Source organism: Perognathus longimembris, chromosome 6 (genome assembly GCF_023159225.1).
Source record: "Perognathus longimembris pacificus isolate PPM17 chromosome 6, ASM2315922v1, whole genome shotgun sequence".
NCBI lineage: Eukaryota > Metazoa > Chordata > Mammalia > Rodentia > Heteromyidae > Perognathus > Perognathus longimembris.
In genome coordinates, this window is record NC_063166.1 from 11,788,071 (window position 1) to 11,794,871 (window position 6,801).

The following is a 6,801-nucleotide window of genomic DNA, read 5'->3' on the forward strand; positions in this document are numbered from 1 at the left end:
GTGTTTTTCAAGAAAGAGAGCTAAATTTCCACTTGCACATCAATCTACTCCACCTCCAAGTTTTTATTATGGATTTTTGATATATACAAAAGCAGAAAGAGTAGTAAGTATACTGAGCCAGCTATTGGTGGCTTATGCCTGTAATCCTAGCTACTCAGGAGGCTGAAATCTGAGGACCATGGTTCAAAGGCAGCCCAGGCAAGAAAGTTGGTGAGAGTCCTATCTACCAGAAAACTAGAAGTGGTACTATGGCTCAAGTGGTAGAACACTAGCCTTGAGCAAAAGTTCAGAGAGAGTACTTAGGTCCAGCGCCTAGGCCTTGAATTTAAACACCAGAACCAGCACATGCACACAAAGAAAGTACAGTATACCAAGTTTCATGGAACAATTTTCAATGTTTGCCAATTTGTTTTCATCTACTTTGTGATACTCTCTGCCTCTCACTAAATATATTTCACTTAGCTGTTTTTTTTTTGAGAACAGGTCTATACAGGACAGACTCTGACCTATCATTTATACTCATTCCTTCACAAGAACAATGGCTGAAAAAGGAAGACTGTCTAAATCAGGGATAAGTACAGAGATAAGTACAGCCATGAACTGCTTTTTAGTTGTTCATATGTGACCCAGAATTTCTGAGTGGGTTAACCCAATCCAATGAATATTTACTGACTCTCTTCATATTCTAAATATGAGAAGGATTAAAATGGCAGAAGGTAGCCAGACACTGGTGGCTCACACTTGTAATCCTAGCTACTCAGGAGCCTGAGATCTGAGGATTGCGGTTCAAAGCCAGCCCATGCAGGAAAGTCCATAAGACTCTCCAATTAACCAGCAGAAATCCAAAGTGGAGTTGTGGCTCAAAGTGGTAGAGCACTAACTAGCTTTGAGCAAAACAGCTCAGGGACAATGCTCAGGTCCTGAGTTCAAGCCCCAGGGCAAAAAAAAAAAAAAAAAGCAAAAGATAAAGGCCTGCATCTGGGTTCTCAAGGAAGTAATAAGGATGGCTGGAAGGAGAAAAGAGCACAAATGGCCAAAGTAAAAGGCAGAATATGTTCTGTACTCTAAGAAAGCTAAAACAAGCCTAGGGTAAAAGTTCCTTTTTAAATCCACCCAGTTTATAGACCCCAGGGTACACCCCTCCCCTAAATGAAGTTTCTCTCTATGCTGTATTTGCTGTACAGCCAATAAGTACGTTTTCAGAGACTGGGAATTTGGTGATCCACAGAACAGACTTTTGATTGTGGATCTTATTTTTGTGTATGTGTGCAGTTTCTGGGGCTTAAACTCAGGAGCCTTGCTTCTGTCTCTGAGCTTCTTTTGCTTAAGGTGAGTGCTCTCTACCACTTGAGCCACTGCTCCATTTCTGGCTTTGTTAGTTCATTGGAGAAAGAGTCTCACGGACTTTCCTGCCTGGACTGGCTACAAACCATCATCTTCAGATCTCAGTCTTCTGAGTAGCTGGGACTGTAGGTGTAAGCCACCTGTGCCTGGCAGTTTAAGATTTTTTTTAATGTCCTATTTTCAACTTATCATTCAGCTTCCAGCAGGAGGAGAGGAGTGGAGAGTGAAAGTCCTGCCAAAAGCTTGGAAAACCTTGGGGCTAATTCAATGCTGACACTCAAAGCATTCTTACCCTGAAGGTACAAACAACAAGTGCCTTAATAAATAGGAAAAAACACTTTCCCTAATAGCCTAAAAACTGAGAGCTAAGTGATTTACTACCAGAAACTATCACAAGTTTCCAGAGAAAAAGGCAGGGCTTTGGATAAACCAAAATGGTTAATGAGGTCTACTAGCTAATGGGAGGTTTGACAGCAGTAGGGTCATTCACATGCCCCTTGAACTAGCTGCACTGGAGAGTTAAGGGGTAGTGTTGGGAAGGGGAGGAATCTGCGTTGTAATCAGTTACAAAGATCAAAGAGATGCTGATGGTTAGAAAAGAGGGAACAGGGAAGAAGACATTTTGAGAAAGCTGGAGAAGGAAGGGGAAAGACAATTTTTGGATTAATGATGAAAATGAAGGAAATGCCATAGATGGGGATTGTGGGCAGAGTTATGGAGGCAAGACCTTAGAATGGGAATGCATAGGTTATTGTAGATGGTGTTCATGTTGAGATAGAAGGCATTAATTTCATTGAAGCTGGGCACATCCAATCACTAAGCAAAGAACAATTAGAGACTGGAATGATCCCAGGCTGAGGCCAATAAACAAGAGAGGCCAATGGTGTCCAGGGGATATACTGAAGCAAAAATGTGAGACCCTATTTCAAGGAAAAAGCCCATGTGGTGGCTTGCACCTGTGATCCCAGCTAAACAAGAGCTAATAGGTAAATGGATTGTACTCTGAAGTTGCCAGAGCAGGAAAAATGAGATCCTGCCTGAAAAGTAACTAAAGGAAAAACGGCCGTGGTATAGCTCAAGTGGTAGATCCAAGTACCTGCATACCAAGCTCAAGGCCCTGAATTCAAACCCCATACACACGAGGACAGGTCTTATAGAATATGGACACATGGATACCTGGGGGAAAGGGGTAAGAGAGCTACATGGGTCAGAGGATTGAAGGTAAAGGGTCAATGAAGTGGTAGACATTTTAGGTGAGATTATGGGGTGGGGGCTGGATGCTCCAAGAATATCTGGGCAGACGATATAGATAGGTGTTAGGGTTAATTGGTTCAAGGTATGCTACCCCAGCCGGGTGCCAATGGCTCACATCTATAATACTAGCTACTGAGGAGGCTGAGATCTGAGAATCAGTTTGAATCCAGCCCAGGTATGAAAAAGTCCATGAGACTCTGATCTCCAATTAACTACTCTCTCCCTCCAAAAAAAAGTTGGAAGTGGAACTGTGGCTCAAATGGTGGAGCACTAGCCTTGAGCAACAAACCTGAAGAGACAGTGCCTACACACACACATGCACGTACACACAGAGAGACATGCTACCCCGAAGTATGGCAAGTTGAGAAAACTGGCAGTAATGCACAGGTCATTCTCATCTCCATCCCTTTTCCCTTGAAGTAGATTATAAGGCCCTCGTATGCCAAGTGCTCTCCCTATGCCCCCCCCCCCCTGCAAAAGGAACATCTTTATTCTTAAAGACAAGGGGTCACAGAGAAGTTGAACAATGTTTTCCCAAGTTTGGGAATGATAAATAGAAATGAGGGAAGAGTTTTATAAAGCAAGTCAATTTTGTTATCATTAGATCACACTTGTACTTCTTAACTATCCACTCATCACCAAACCTAGCAGAACACAAAGGTTTAACCTTTCCTTCAGATCTTCATTTCCTTACTGAAGGCTCTCATGACACATGAACGTTATATTAAATGCATTTATGTGCTTTTCTCTTGATTTATCTTTTGTTATAGAGGCCTCAACTATGAGTTGGGGGGGGGGGGAAGGGTATCTTCCCTCTCATTTAAAGTACAAGAGTGGGGCTGGGAATATGGCCTAGTGGCAAGAGTGCTTGCCTCGTATACATGAAGCCCTGGGTTCGATTCCCCAGCACCACATATATAGAAAATGGTCAGAAGTGGCGCTGTGGCTCAAGTGGTAGAGTGCTCGCCTTGAGCAAAAAGAAGCCAGGGACAGTGCTCAGGCCCTGAGTCCAAGCTCCAGGACTGGCAAAAAAAAAAAAAAAAATTAAAGTACAAGAGTCCCAGGGAATTAAGGGGCAAAAGACATGAACAGCAAGGTGAGAGACACCAAGCCAAGGGATAAAGGGTAAATAGAAAGCCCCCACCCCCACCCCCCGTCCCAGGGTATGTGTGTCTTGGAATGAGTTGGGTCTTGAGCTTAACAATGATTAGAAAATGAGGAAGCTGGGGCTGAGGTTGATGAAGGAAACTGGATAGTTTCAGGTAAGAGAGATACTGAAGAGTTTTTGGAGACTGTGAGTTCAAATCCTAGCTCTGTTAGCTGTATGAATTTCAAGCTCAATTTATTCCTCAAAAAAAAAAAAAAAAGGCAGGGGCTGGGGATATAGCCTAGTGGCAAGAGTGCCTGCCTCGGATACACGAGGCCCTAGGTTCGATTCCCCAGCACCACATATACAGAAAACGGCCAGAAGCGGCGCTGTGGCTCAAGTGGCAGAGTGCTAGCCTTGAGCGGGAAGAAGCCAGGGACAGTGCTCAAGCCCTGAGTCCAAGGCCCAGGACTGGCCAAAAAAAAAAAAAAAAAAAAAAAGGCGAAGAGGGGGGAGGAGAGAAAATGATGGTGGATAGAACAATTACCTTTGGGGCTTGTTGAAAGATAAAACTTGTTTGCTCTGTAAGAGATGCTTAGTAGGCCAATCATCATTAGAGCAGTATCATAGCAGTGTAAAAGAAAAAAAAAAAAGAGGCCTCAACAAAGATGAGAAGATTGGAGTTCTAAGATGGTAGTAGTGCCTGGCTTGGGCCACAATGTGTACTGTGAATGCCTAGCACTCAGCACCATTAAGACCCCCGTCCCAGTGCTATCAAGTTTCCCTGTGTGCCAGGAGTGGGGTTGGGTGTGTTACACCAGGCACCACCATCACCTTCCCTTAGCACAAGTGGAGACTAGGCTAAATTGTAATGCCAAAAGTCTCATAGCTTGAAGGGCTGGATAGAGTTAGATTAGACTGGGACTTAGTTTTATGACCTCAGTGCCCTAAGTTGAACCTGCCAGATATACTGCTTTACCAACACAACTGATGGCCTGAGCAAGGGGAATGAGTATTAAGAATATAGGGGATCAGGGGCTGGAGATATGGCCTAGTGGTAGAGTGCTTGCCTCGCATTCATGAAGCCCTGGGTTCGGTTCCTCAGCACCACATATATAGAAAAGGCCAGAAGTGGTGCTGTGGTTCAAGTGGTAGAGTGCTGGCCTTGAGCAAAAAGAAGCCAGGGACAGTGCTCAGGCCCTGAGTTCAAGCCCCAGGACTAGCCAAAAAAAAAAAAAAAAGAGTATAGGGGATCATTGGAATGAATGAAGAAGAGTTATAAAACAAGTAAACCCTGACATGTGGTTACAAGCCTAAGCTTGGGGGATACAAGCATGACTGTGATGGTTATCTTGAGGGAGAATTGCAAAGTTGCAGTTGGAAGGCAACTCTTGAGATCTAACCCAACCATATCACAATACGGATGAGAAACTGAGATCCAGAGTAAGAAAGGGCCTTTCTCTCGGGTTTCCAAAGCACAACAGTGGCAGGCTCTGAAACTGAACCTGGAACAACACAACCCAGAATTCTGATGTCTCCAATTATTGCTACTTCATATTTATCTCAATGTCCACCTCAGCACCATGGCGCTGTGGGGCAGTAGTAATTCATGTGCTGATTGACACTGAAGGGAGGGGGTAAGGGTAGAAAGGGATCAGTGTGGGGCCGTTTTTTTTTTGTTTTTGTTTTTGTTTTAGGACAAAACTATAACATGGGATTGAGAATGATAAGGTTACAGGGCAAAAATAATTAGTTGTGTGGACGACTGATTGGGAAAACTATTCGAGTATGGCTTGTGAGTTGGCAGAAGAGGCTTGAGAAGAGTCACTCACTTTGTGGGGAGCCTGGGATAGTTTGGGGGGTCACTAAGGGAGGATGTGGGGATCTCAGAGCCGTGTGAATCACTGTATTAGAACTGGGGGCGGTGTGTGTGTGTGTGTGTGTGTGTGTGTGTGTGTGTGTGTGTGTGTGTGTGTGTGTGTGTGTGTGTGTGTGTGTGTGTGTGTGTGTGTGTGTGTGTGTGTGTGTGTGTGTGTGTGTGTGTGTGTGTGTGTGTGTGTGTGTGTGTGTGTGTGTGTGTGTGTGTGTGTGTGTGTGTGTGTGTGTGTGTTATCACTGGGTTGGCGGGTCCCTGAGCAGGTTAGCAGTTAGAGTAGGAATTAAGGGTCACCTGGTGCGGCTTAGGGTCAGGGGGTGGGCCGCGGGGTCACACAGGTGGAGGCGGGCACAGTCACGGGGTGGGGTTTGGGAGTCGTGGAGGTGTCGCAGCGGGGGTGGGACTGAGGGGCAGGGACGGACCCTGGGGGGGGAGGGGGAGAGGCCCGGCCGCCGTCCAGTGGCCGGGCCGCGGGGCAAGGGCAGGAGGAGGGTGGGCACGCCGGGCTCGGGGCCTTCCCTGGGCCCTGCGCCCGCCCGGCCTCCCGCCTGGAGCACGGTGGACCCACTCTTCCCGCAGCCACCAACCTGACAGCCCCCGAGGGCGACTCCGCCGACAGACCGCCATGCACCGGGCCCCGCCACCAGCGCCGGCCCCGCAACCCGCCTGCGCCATAGCCCGCCCGCCCGCGCGCGGCTTGCCTCGCGCGATATCCAGGTTCCAGGGCCGCCGCGCTTTCCTCCGCTCTCGGCGCGCCTCTACCGCGCCCCGGAACCCGTATGGAAAGTACCGGGTACGCTCCACCCCGCCCTCCCTTCGCCGCAGCGGACGGGGCCCCCTCAGCGCGCCGGTAGCCCGGCTCCGAACCGAGCCCCGCCGAGCCCCGCGCCCCCGCCCCCCCGCCGGCGTGACGCAGGCCCGCGAGGCCGAGCGCCCGGGGAGGGCGCGCTGACGTCACGACGCCGGGCCGGCGCCCTCCCGCCGCGTCCCGCCACCGTCGCCGTAGCAACCCGGACCGCTACCTGGCGGGCTCTGGGGCTCTGCTCACCTGCGGCCCGAGGCCGGGGCAGGGCGGTCCCGCCGGCCGGGCGTCACCCTCCGGCTCTCGGGTAGGTGGGCTTCAGGAGTCCGACCACCCGCAGGTTGTGAAGAAAGCGGAATCCCCGCGGCTTTCGCCTCCCACCCCGAGCGGGCTGGCTCGGCCCGGGGCCCTTTAAAGGGCGCGTCGGCGGGCCTTGCC

General features: G+C 48.9%; 1 protein-coding gene across 4 annotated transcripts in view; it reads right to left on the minus strand.

Moving 5' to 3' along the window:
• The window catches only part of Znf76 (zinc finger protein 76), a 34,144-nt gene extending 27,702 nt beyond the window's left edge, over window positions 1–6,442 (minus strand). For 2 of the 4 annotated variants that reach the window (XM_048347903.1, XM_048347901.1), the window contains exon 1: window positions 6,149–6,442. The gene's annotated coding sequence lies outside the window, so the exon portion shown is untranslated. The remainder of the gene's footprint in view (window positions 1–6,148) is intronic. The other 2 variants (XM_048347902.1, XM_048347904.1) reach the window with 2 other exon arrangements.
• Window positions 6,443–6,801: the final 359 nt, after the last annotated feature.